At 42.6% G+C, this 12,812-nt stretch overlaps 1 protein-coding gene across 10 annotated transcripts in view; it reads left to right on the plus strand.

Moving 5' to 3' along the window:
* Window positions 1-12,812, plus strand: part of PLEKHM3 (pleckstrin homology domain containing M3) — a 191,335-nt gene that overhangs the window by 5,263 nt on the left and 173,260 nt on the right. For 6 of the 10 annotated variants that reach the window (XM_082631334.1, XM_082631338.1, XM_082631342.1 and 3 more), the window contains exon 2: window positions 4,808-4,927. The exons of 3 other annotated variants lie outside the window; for them this stretch is intronic. The gene's annotated coding sequence lies outside the window, so the exon portion shown is untranslated. Of the gene's footprint in view, window positions 1-3,921; window positions 4,009-4,807; window positions 4,928-12,812 lie in introns of all 10 variants that reach the window. One more of the 10 variants, XM_082631337.1, reaches the window with a different exon arrangement.

Here is a 12,812-nt window from a genome sequence, read left to right on the forward strand (position 1 = left end):
GAGCTGCCCTGTTCTGCATTATCCAGTTTACTTGTGGACATTTATCTAACTGGGAAATTGCTAAATATCCATTTTACCTTGTAGTCTATAGATGTGATTATAAATGTAGATTTTCATAGAACAAGGAACATATATTATAGGTTAGAAAACATTGGAAAGGTAACCAGCAGTTTTTATGCACCAGGGAATTAGCTAATTGATCTTTTCCCATGAACTTTTCCAGAACAACTTCTCTTCCACCCTCAGAGATTCATTGGTTTGTTAATTAAACAAGTAAGAATTGAGCACTTATTTTGTGCCATGGCACATACCTCTTGTACTTGGAACCAGCAATACAATCTTGAAGAAAACAGGCACAATCCTTGCCTTCATGAAGGTTACAGTCTAGTGGGGGAGACACACAAGTAAGCAGGCTATTTTTACACAGAGTGAAAAGCATTATAATTGAGGAAATCAGTGTGCTATGGGGACACACAAGAGGGATGTTCAAAATGGACATGGGAGGTCAGGGAAGAAGTGATACCTCAGCAAAGACCTGAAGGCTGAACGAGAATTAGCCAAGTTGTGTGCCTGTGTGTTTTGGGGTGCGGGGTAGAGACGATGGAGATTTAAGAGGTAAGCCCAGGAAAGTAAGTGGACTTGAGCTCTTATAGGCAATGATAAGGAGTATATGATTTATCCAGAAGATAACGGTTTTAATTTTAGAAAGCCCTCTCTGATTGCAGTGTGGCGAATGGATTAGTGGAGGGAAAGACTGAAGGGAGGAAACTGGATGGTGGTGTCTGAACTAAGGCCGTAAAGAAGGAAAGCAATGGATACATTTGGCAGATCTCGCAGAGGTAGAATTATCATGACTTGCTGATCTGGAGTGATTTGTGGGGGAGGGAGCCAGCAGGGTCAAGGATGATGATATCCTTCACTGTGTGGAGAATGCCAGGAGGAGGGGCAGGTTGAGGGTAGGATGAGGAGTTTGGTTTTGTGCATGTTAGGAGTTAGGGGATGTCTGAAAGGCAGTTGCGTGTGGGTCTAGAGCTCAGGATAGCAATGTTTCTCATCTGTCACATGGACTGCTGCCGAGGCCATGGGGATGGGGAAAATCACCCAGGTGGAAGAGGAACTAAATAAGAGGGTTATAGAGAAAACGGAGGAACACCTACATTGTGATGTGGCCATAAGAAGGGGGCTCATACAGGGTACCAGAAGGAGCATCCAGAGATAAAGGAGAAATTCCGGAAGAGACTTCATCAGTGCTTTCATGAGAGCAATGCAAAGAGTGGGTGTTGAGTAGGTCAGATCCTGCTGAGAGGTCAGTCACATGTGGAGTGAAAAACCTCCTGGGTTTAGCCAAAAGGAAAGTGTTGGTGACCTCTGCCTGTGCAGTTTCACCTGGGGCAGAATCAGTGCTTCTGCAGGGAGGAATGAATGGGTGAGAAGTGGAGTCAGAAAGCGTACAAAAAAAAATTTCTTTAAGAACCTTGGAAGAGGAAAGGAGGAGGGACAGAGTATCCTACCTGTACAGGAACTTGGGAGACAAGGGAGTATTTTACTTATTTGTTTTTGCTTCTTTGAGAAGAGACATTCCTTGTGAATCACCCTGAATCTTGCACTGCTGAATCCTTCCACTCTAAGACTACCAGAAAGCCCGATGTGCAGCAACTCCTTTTGCCTGAACAGTGCAGGAGGAACCCTTGAGTGAATTTAAAGCCTACCTCAGAGCTTCCTAAACTGATTGCTGTCACCACTCTCTCCACCAGTTTGTTGATTTATAATGGGAGGAGATCAAAGAGACTGTGGTGACCCTTTCCCTGGTACCATACAGATGACCCCGGGTGACCCCTGTTGGCGTCCTGTACCCTGCCTTTGAGTTCACAAAGCATTACATTATGTCATTTGATTTACATTCCAAAACAGCTTTTGGAGAAGGTAGGACAGGGATTCTTGTTTGACCTGCATTGAAATAACTAGAATTCAGGTTCAAATGACATGCCTGGAATCACACATCTAGTAGTGGTGCATGGGCAGTTCAGGTCTTCTAATTCCAGATCCTGTGGTCCAAAAGTAATTAGCCTTCACTGAGAGGTTAGATACAATTTCTATATTTTCACTGTAGTGTGGTCATATAAAACTTGGGCATATCATATTTTAGTACCCTTAAGAAACAAGACTGAAGATTGTGGGTCAACTTTGTAATTTTGCTTGAATCCCATATACATTGATATTTGTCCCCTATCCACCCGCTGTCCCTCCAAAAAGTTAAGTTGGTTTTAGAAGGAGGCAGTTTATTTGGACATGCCTTAATAGTCAAAGCATGTTTGAATTATCTACAGTCACATCTAATTTGAAGATATTTCTTTTAATTCTTTTGACAGAAACACTTATTTGCAGGGTTGTTTTTTTTTTTTTAAGCAAACATTTTTACAAGTGTTTCTATTTATTGGCTAAATGAAAAATGATGTCTTCAGGAAACATTAGTAAAAGGTTTGGGCAATTAGGACTATGTAAACATTTGCCAAAGCACTTGTTTGGCCTAAATGGAGTCACAGTTATTATACCCTTGCAGACATTCCAAGCAGTATGTCCAAGGTCACTGAGAGAATTGAGGTTAGCTATTTAGTTAGAGAACAGCCTTTTATTCTGTTTGTTCAGACACCTATCATCCACTATTCCCTTAGAGAATTTACAATGACACAGAAATAGTAGAGGTGATTTTTTTTTTTTTTTGTAAATTAAGTATAAACTATTTCCCTGGATATTTAGCAATTAACTTTCTGAGTTGTGGGATTAACAAACAGAAGGATTTAAAAAATAAATATTAAAGTTGCTGAAGTTTGACATTAAAATTCAAAGCACCTTGTATGTAAAATTCTAGCTGTATTATCTCAGGGTAATTAGCTTGCTGTTAATTGTTATACAGGACAGTATGTGCATTTTAGAGGTTTGTTTCCACTCACTTACTGGCCATATTACCTTGGACAAGGTACTGCATTTCTTTAAATCTCAATTTCCTTATCTGTAAAATGGTAATAATAATAGCAGCTCTCCCGATAAGGTTGTTGTGAGGATTTAACAACATAATGAAGATAAAGGGCTTCACATAATGACCTTAGGAGGTGCTCAATAAATGTTAGTGATGACTCTTAAATCCTGGTCTTGGAGTAGGAGTTGTAAGAACTCTATTTTGTTTTTAAATGTTTCACTAAATACACCATTCCACATTTAACATATGTCCATCCACGCTGAAGGAGTCCTCTGTAGGGCATTTTTGAAGGGTTTAGTATAACAGTAGTTGTCTCTGATGCTGGGCAACTATTTGAGTCCCAGCTACCATAAGCCTATCATCCTAATGTCAGGTCAAAACAGTCACAGAAATAAGACCAATCAGAGCTCCAGAATTCAACTTCAGAATGTTTACACGTTGCAGTCTTGTTTTGTAAAAATCCATTTAGTACCAATGATAACAGTCCACAATAAAAGAAATTTAAACCCATATTTGTGGACGAAAATGTAGTTCTTACTGTTCTTCCTCTTCATACTTCGTAAACTTTTCCTTTGTCCTGTATGATGGGCAGAGAGTTTTCTGGCCTTCATGTAGTACATGGTAAAATAACAAAGACTCGTCCTCTTAGTTTAGCTTGCCTTGTCCTTATCTTTGAGGGTCAAAGACAATGTTTTGTCTGCTTTTGGCAGCCTTGCTTGTTTCCTGACGAACTTGGTGAGAGGTGGCTTGGTAACCAACCAAGGTCAAGGTCATTGTCACAGATTGAGTCCAAAAGGGAGGGAGAGGTCGTGGGTGCAGCCCATCACCACTGGGTACAGACGTATCCTTTCAAATAAGAAGTGAGTCACCTTCTGCTTAGACCTTATCATGGGTCTGGTACTCCCTGGGTGCCATTCAACTAAGACCCAGCCTCATTTTTTTAGCAGGTTCAAGTGTAGCCAGGAAAGAAAAAAAGTCAGTTAACTACTTCTCATGTACGTTCACCCTAAATGCCCAGAGGAACCAGTTTTGTGAGTATGTGCTAACCCATAAGCTGGTTGTTGCTTTGAAGGTTAAAGTGGTGAGTATTCATTCTCCCTTCTGGTAATCAGCTGCAGTGACCTAAGGAATTAAAGTCAACAGGAAGTGAGGCAAGGATTCATTTCTCATGACATCTCAGCCACCCAGCAAATGCTTCTGTTGGCCAGGGATGTTTCTGTGTGTCGGATAGATTCTGTGGGTTGGATAGACTCGGGCAGCTTGTGAGGAAGCCTCTGCACTTGTGCCTCCCATTTGTGCAATTGTTTGTTAGTTCACTTTGAGCTCAGGCTTTGGTGGGACCTTTAGAGATATTCCTGTAGGTTGACAGCTTCATGCCAGAAGCAGCATCATTTTTAGAGCACGTCTGATTGGTTTTATTTGTACGTTTCGTTTGTCTTTGGTTTGTTTCAACTGAAGTCATCTCTGTATACATGTTATTATGTCATTCAATTGTGTTCTGTCACTTAAGGCTTTTTATTGTCCCTTGATTAGTAATGACTTCTTATTTATGTTCCCATAACACCTTCTGTATACTTCTGTTAAGGCACTTTTTATACTTGGTTTTGTATTGTTTCCCCACTAGCTATTAAGCTCTTTGAGGGCAGAAGCTGTGTTTTGTGTCCGTACCATCATCTAACATAGCGTTTGGGTACTTGGTCCACCCTCTGTGAGCGCTTGTTGAGTATAAATGGTTGTGTGGTTAGAAATCAACTAGCTTCTAATAGGAATAGTAATTGTTTTAGATTTTACAAAAATTTCACATATATTATCTGCATTTGTGCATTACAGCTCTCTAATGGAGAGGTGCATTGATGGAGACAGACGTTGGAAGGATTTCCATTTTGCAGATAAGAAGGGCCAAGACATCCTGAGTCAACCTGACTTGCTGGAGGTCGTTCAGCTTAGAAGGTAGTGCTGGGACATGCACCCTTTCTTGGTGTCAGAAATATGTGTTCTTCCCATTGTCACACCTCTGTCCCATCAAAAAACCTCAAAGCTGGGTGGCTCATGGATTGAATTCACCTTACTCCTTGTTTATGGTCCTTCTAGCGTCAGGGCCCCTGAGTGATTTAAAGTGGTTTAAAAGGTAATTGAACTTGGACTCAGTAATCTGACAGGGATTCTGGGAACTTCTCTTTCTTCCCCATGGGGCCTTCGACTGACCGTAGATGAGTCATTTTGGTCTCTGTTTCATCATCTCTAAAATAATCCTGCTACTTTACTTACCTCTCTCTGTTGAGATTACTACAAATTTTTTTCAAGAAGCTTATCAAGTGCTTTATAAACCATACTCTAAACTATGCATGTGAAGACGATTGTTCTCAATAAAGTCAAATAGTTGTGTGAGCTGATGACATCTTTAAATCTAAAGATGCTAATCTGAAAAGCTATTTCTTTAGCTTTTTTGGCTATCTTGCATAGCTGGGTCTCAATGTACCTCCTTGGGATGGCCATTACGAGGTCTCATGCCAGCTGGTTTAGATGGCACCTCCATGTACTAATTATTCCCTGTTGCAGTTGGAGGGTGACTCTAGCACACATGGTTTTTATGATGGAACTTTTCAACTTCTTCACCTCAGTCCTAGGATGAAGATAATTTGAGTGATTCTTTTGTTTGTTTTTTAATCACTGTTTCCTGCCATGGAGGTAACGGGGAATGGAAAACATTGAGTCTGCATTTTTAGACACTTAAGTAACTGAAGTTTGTGTCTGTCTGTTTTGCTCCTAAAACCAGGACATTTTGGAATGCTGGTGGTTTTATGAAAATGGGCTTCTCAATCAGAAGTCTTGGCTTTCCAACGTAGTGGGTGCCACAGGGGCATAATAACATTGCTGCCTTCAATAGCAGAGCAATTGGAGATTTGAAGTCCCACACTTATATTTAGGTTGGTTTCTGGGAAAACATCTTGGGGCATCAAATGTCTCAATGATTTTTGCAAGTGGCAAACAGTAAGCACAGAGATGGACTGAAAAATGCTTTAGGTTGATCGCTCGGGGGGATTTCAAAAGGAACATGTCCTTTCTGGTATTAAAAAGAGCTTGAGCTCTAAGTCACTGGAAAATTAGACCATCCAAGCTATGGATTTGGAGTGGTTCACAAAATAATTCCCAAGCGCTGCATAGGCGCTTTTGTTTCTATAAAAGGTCTGAGTGAGGTCTTTGCTACCTGACCTTTGCCATGTTATTTTTAAACCCAGTTTCAATAGCTTGGAAGCTTTTTCTAACCAAGAAAAAATTTAACAGCTCAAGTCAACATAACGTTTTGGAAAGCATGTCAAATTTTACTTAAACGAGCTTATAATGAATTCAAATATACTTTCGCCAGAAAACCAGAGTGGTGTTTATATTTACAGACGTCAGTACTTTGAAAACATGCTCTTTATGCAGTCGTTCATTCAGCCCATATTTACTGAGCACCCATTGTGTACTAGCCATTGTGTTAGGCCCAGTGAGGGTTGTAAAAATGAAATGGGGGGGCTTCCCTGGTGGCGCAGTGGTTGAGAGTCCGCCTGCCGATACAGGGGACACGGGTTCGTGCCCCGGTCCGGGAGGATCCCACATGCCGCGGAGCGGCTGGGCCCGTGGGCCATGGCCGCTGGGCCTGCGCGTCCGGAGCCTGTGCTCCGCAGCGGGAGAGGCCACAGCAGTGGGAGGCCTGCGTATCACAAAAAAAAATAAATAAATAAATTAAAAAAAAAAAATGAAATGGGGTAGAATCGCTGTGCCCAAGTTGCTGTAAGTCCAGTAGGGTAGGCGTGTGGCCTCAGGAAAGTTACTAGGTATCGTTTTGCCTCAGTTTCCTCATCTGTAAAAATGGAAATAATGGTACCCACTTTGCACATGGTGAGGCTTAGAGATATAAAGTACTGAGCAATGTACCTGGCACAAAATATGCTTTGGGTAGTTATTATAATATAATATATTATAATAATATAAGATGATATTATTATAATATAAGATAATATAATTATTATCATCACCATTTCAGAAGGAACAGGCAGCAGGCAGTGTAAGTTGTGGAGGCAGTACCAAAGCCATTCTCTGGACATTTAAAGAAAGAGCTGGGCTTCCCTGGTGACGCAGTGGTTGAGAGTCCGCCTGCCGATGCAGAGGACACGGGTTCGTGCCCCGGTCTGGGAAGATCCCACATGCCACGGAGCAGCTAGGCCCGTGAGCCATGGCCACTGAGCCTGCGCGTCCGGAGCCTGTGCTCCGCAACGGGAGACGCCACAACAGTGAGAGGCCCGTGTACCACACAAAATAAATAAATAAATAAATAAAAATAAAGAAAGAGCTGACCGTTTTAGGGTGAGGAATCAGAAAGCTTGTGGAAGAGGCGGCAAGTAAGCTTGAAGAGTGGATAGAATTTCAGTAGGTAAAGGTGGGGAGACGGTATCTCAGAGATAACTGTAAGCAAAGTTTTGGAGTTGGGAAAGCCTAAAATTTGAGCAGTAGCATCCCAGTTTGGAGGAAAAGAATGTCTTATGGAAGGGAAGCGGGAAGTTGGACAGGCAAGCTAGTCCAAGACTGTGAAAGGCCTAGAGTGTCAGGTTAGAGAGTTGGGCCCTGTTGTCAGTGGGAGCTGCATTGAAGGGTTTTATTTGCTACCATCTCCCCAGTACCTCAGACAGCACCCAACCCATAGTGAGCAGTCAGCAAATAATTATTGAGTGAACAACTGAATGTGGCTTTAGACAGGTTGAGCTTCATTTTGCCAGATGATAAGCCAGATAGAAATGTCCTACAAAAAGTTGGGGACATGGGACCACAGTCCATGGAGACTGAAGGTGGAAATTTGGGAGATGTGAGCATGGAGGTAATTATGGGGCTAAACTGACCCGAGGAATACATGCGGCTGTAGTCAGAGAAGAGAGCTGAGGTGATGCCTCTATTTGATGAGCAGACCAGGAAGGAAAGGGGGAAGATGGAACAGAGAAGGAGAGGGTAGAAACGAGAGGAAAACAGAGAGCGCAGTGCCCATGAAACCTGGGGAGGAAAGGTTTGAGGAGGGGCCGGGTGACATGCTCGAGGCGGGTCAGGGCTTTGCAGTTCACTAGTGGCAGTATAGAGCAGAGGTCCCTGGACAGGGTGGAAGGGAGTTCAGTCAGGTGGGGCCTTGTGCCAGGCTGTAAGGTATCGGTGGGCACAGCACACGCTGAGACATTTCTTTTTTCTTTTCACGGTTAATAATTACTGGTATTTGCTTTTTGAGCAGGTCTTTAGACAGTGTGCCCAAATTATGTACTGTATATAATCTGATTCCAATTAAATATTAGATAAAAACACACCTAACTATTTCGTTCTGAGATCATGACTGATGTTTATTTTCTTTTCCATATCTGTCAGTATTTTCCAGAGTTTTTATGTGTTTATTACCTTCATAACTGGGAAAAACACTATAAAATTATATTTCTAAGTGGTATGTTCCTTAGGTATTGCCTGGCAATACACTTCTCATTTATTGAAACTTAGATAAATGTAGCCATTTAATGTTCCCTCCAGGCCTATGAAGATGGGATTCCATTTGTGTTTCTAGCTGTCTTTCTCCTCTGAAAGAACCCCTGAACTCTTCTTATGAGGTCCACAGAGGCACCATTTCCTTATCTGCTGCTCTTGGCTTGCCCGTGCTCCATCAACATGCTTACATTACAACATGTCTTTATGACAAAGCACCATGACAAAGCATAACTTCTTGTAGCCTGATAATCCAGAAGCATTCTTACTAGGGTCATATTCTCTTGTGGTGGAGCCTTTACATTATGTAACTCTCAGAAAATTTACAGTCGGCTGTGGCCTTAACCAAAGTGAAGACCGTGTGAGAGCCACATGTCCTGACCATTCTTTTTTTTTTTTAAATTATTTAATTATTTATTTATTTTTGGCTGCATTGGGTCCTTGTTGCTGCATGCAGGCTTTCTCTAGTTGCAGCGAGTGGGGGCCACTCTTCGTTGCGGTGAGCAGGCTTCTCATTACGGTGGCTTCTCTTGTTGCAGAGCACGGGCTCTAGGCGCGCAGGCTCAGTAGTTGTGGCTTGTGGGCTCTAGGCGCGCAGGCTCAGTAGTTGTGGCTTGCGGGCTCTAGACCACAGGCTCAGTAGTTGTGGCTCACGGGCTTAGCTGCTCCACGGCATGTGGGATCCACCCGGACCAGGGCTCGAACTCGTGTACCCTGCATTGGCAGGCGGATTCTTAACTGCTGCGCCACCAGGGAAGCCCCGTGCTGACCATTCTTATAATCACCCTTGTTTCTCATGTTTGAAAATGAATTGGCAGAAACTGTTTATCCTAGGTGTCTTTGGTATTGCATTTTTCTCCGTAGTCCAGCTGCTTCTAAAACTACAAAGCCCCAGACATCCTCTTGAGCACTCATTGTGTTCTGAATACCAGCCATTTAGTCAAGTGGGAGGAAGTTAGCGTTTTTACCATCCAGCTTGGGAGAAAGTGGCATCTCTGTGTGGGCCAGGCTGATATTATTACTCATATCTGCTTCTACTTCTGTGTGGAAGGACTGCTGTATTCATCCTGCTAATTAGCCTTGCCTAATGAGCATGTAAACAGCAGATTTCCTTGTTAGGAAACAGTAATACACTGATTCTGCATCCTGTTAACATTTTGATGCATGCATGGAATTCTTTGGATTGAGCTTTTATGACAACACTGACAAATGGACCTCAGTTTCTCAATCTGTTACATTGGGTAAATAATCCTTTTTACAGAAAGGGTATTCTTTATAAAAATAAAATAAAGCGTCTGTAGATCATTGAGTTTGGCTGAAAAGTAGGGTGTTATAAATAGTTGGTTGCTGACTTTGCTGTTCTTGGGCTGACATATCTTTCCAGGGGAAGACAGGAGCAGGTTCTTCAATGGGTGAGGTCCAGTGGAGGGCTCCATAATTATATAGCAGTTTACTTTTTTTTTTTTTGCGGTACGCAGGCCTCTCACTGTTGTGGCCTCTCCCGTTGCAGAGCACAGGCTCCGGACGCGCAGGCTCAGCAGCCATGGCTCACAGGCCCAGCCACTCCACGGCATGTGTGATTTTCCCGGACCGGGGCACGAACCCGTGTCCCCTGCATTGGCAGGCGGACTCTCAACCACTGCGCCACCAGGGAAGCCCAGTTTACATTTTTTAAAGGTGTGTTGGAACAGCTACCTGGTGAATGAGTCACATGTGAAGCAGTTTGTTATTAGCAACGTTGTTGGATACAGGTAGCTGAGTAAGGTACCCAGAGGTTTAATGGTTTGCCAGAGGCCACTCAGCATGTGTGTGGTTGAGCCAGATTTAGAACACAGTTCTGATTAGCTCCTGATTTCCACTTTTTGTGTGGAGGCAAACCACATTGCACCCACATGGTGATTTCACTCAGTTCACTTTTGTCAGAAGAAAGTCCTGTTCATATTTTGACCTATCTGAATATGTTGTTACTATTATTATTTTATTTGTTTATTTTATTTGTTTTTGACTGCATTGGGTCTTTTTTGTTTGTTGGTTTGCATTGGGTCTTCATTGCTGCGTGCGTGCTTCTCATTGCGGTGGCTTCACTTGTTGCGGAGCATGGGCTCTAGGCACACGGGCTTCAGTAGCTGCGGCACACAGGCTCAGTAGTTGTGGCTCGCGGGCTCTAGAGTGCAGGCTCAGTAGTTGTGGTGCACAGGCTTAGTTGCTCCGCGGCATGTGGGATCTTCCCAGACCAGGGATCGAACCCATGTCCCCTGCATTGGCAGGCAGATTCTTAACCACTGTGCCACCAGGGAAGCCCATGTTGTTATTATTTTTTAATTAATTAATTTCAAAACCAAATGAGGCAAGCTAGTAAGAGGTGTTCATTTATGGAGACTAAACTTCGCATTAGACCCTTGTATTGTAGTGAATTTTAGGCCTATACATCCTAGGGAAAAGATAAATTCCAAAAGGAGAAAGGTTGGAAAATGGAGCCCCAAAAGATGAAGACATAGAGATTATATAGGAGGATCAGTAAGGCATCATGCCAGCTGTCAAGTAGCTTGGAGTATAGAGTGGGATGGAGAGAAATTGTTCATCATTACAGTGCATTGTGGCAAACCCAGGGTGGTCTGAGAGCCTGAGCAATTCGGAAGGCTCCCCAGCTTGGGCCAAAGCATGGAGGAGTAAAACAGCAAGGTGAATGTTGGTCAGGAACGACAAACTGGAGAGGTGGATAGGTCATGAAGGGTGATGAATGTCATGCAAAGGAGTAACAATGTATTCATTCAGCGTGTATCTATCTAGTGCCTTTTGTGTGTGTGTGTCAGGCATTCTCTATGTACTTGGGATACATTAGTGAACAAAATAAGCATCAATTCCTGCCCTCAAGGAGCTTATACTTTAGTGGGGTGAGAGAAACACTAGACATTAAATAATAAGTAAATTGAGTGGTTTGTTAGAAGATGGTAGATGCATAAGGAAGAAGGGTCCAGCCAGGTGATCAGGGTTAAGGGAGCAGTAGTAAGTCATGTTGACAGTATCTCCTCTCGTTATGATATGATCAGAATGGCACTTTACCTCTGTAGTTTTTCTCCCCCAAATATACAGCCCTAGTCTTATCATAAGAAAAACATTAAACAAATCCCAGTTGAGAGACAGTCTATAAAATACCTGACCAGCACTCCTCAAAACTGTCAAAGTCATCAAAAGCAAGTAAAGTCTGAGAAACCGTCACAGCCGAGAGAACGCTAAAGAGACTTGACAACTAAATGCCATGTGGTATCCTGGATAGGATCCTTGAACAGGAAAAGGATATTAGGGAAAAGCTGAGGAAATCTGAACAAAGTATGAATTTTAGTTAACAATAATGTATCAATATTGGTTCATTAATTGTGACAAATGTACCACATTAATGCAAGATGTTACATGGAGAAAACTGTGTGTGGGGTATATAGGAGCTCATTGTACTGTCTTTGTAATAATTTTTTAAATCTAAAACTGTTCTAAAATTAAAAGGTTATTTAAAAAAATAAAAAACAGAGTAAAGGGGATCAGAAATCCAGGGCAGAGACACATGTCATAATTTAAAATAGGGTGGTCAGGGCAGGCCTCATTGAGAAGGTGACATGAACAGTCACTTAAAGAGAGAGTTCACCATGTTGGTATTGGGAACCAATGCAAAGACCGTGAGGTGAAAACATGTCTGCAAGTTGGAGAACCGGCAGGGCGGCTGGTGTGGAAGGGAGGGTAGGGGGTAAGGAGAGTATGAGGTCATAGAGGAAAGGTGATGGAACCCTTCAGGTGAGGGCTTTTAGGCTGTTGTTATTCATGTGCTATACCATGTGCCGGGAACCATGCCATGCATTGTCCTATTTAATTCTCTCAACTATTTTAGGAGAGAGGTATTATTAACTTGCTGATTTTGCAAATGAGAAAACTGAGATTAGGAAGTGACTTACTGAAGTCCCATTCCTGGTAATTGATGGAGCTGCCGTTCCTTTCTTCCTCCTGAGACCCAAAGTTGTCACTCCTGACTTCTTCCTCCTCTCCTCAGGGGGCTGGACTAGATCTTCTAGGCCAGGAGCAAACCACAGCCCGCTGGAAAATCTGGCCCTCTGCTTGTTTTTTGGTTGTTTGTTTTAAGTCGTGGTAAAAAACATACAATTTACCATCTAATCATTTTAAGGTCAGTAGTGTTTATATTCACATTGCTGTGAAACAGATCTCCAGAACTTTTCATCTTGCAAATCTGAAACTCTATACCCATTAAACAATAACTCCCTTTTGCCTCCTCCCCTCCAGCCCTGGTAACCCCCATTCTACCTTTTTATTTCCATGAATATGACTTCTTAAT

This window comes from Mesoplodon mirus, assembly GCF_964341445.2.
Source record: "Mesoplodon mirus genome assembly, chromosome: 8".
Lineage (NCBI taxonomy): Eukaryota > Metazoa > Chordata > Mammalia > Artiodactyla > Ziphiidae > Mesoplodon > Mesoplodon mirus.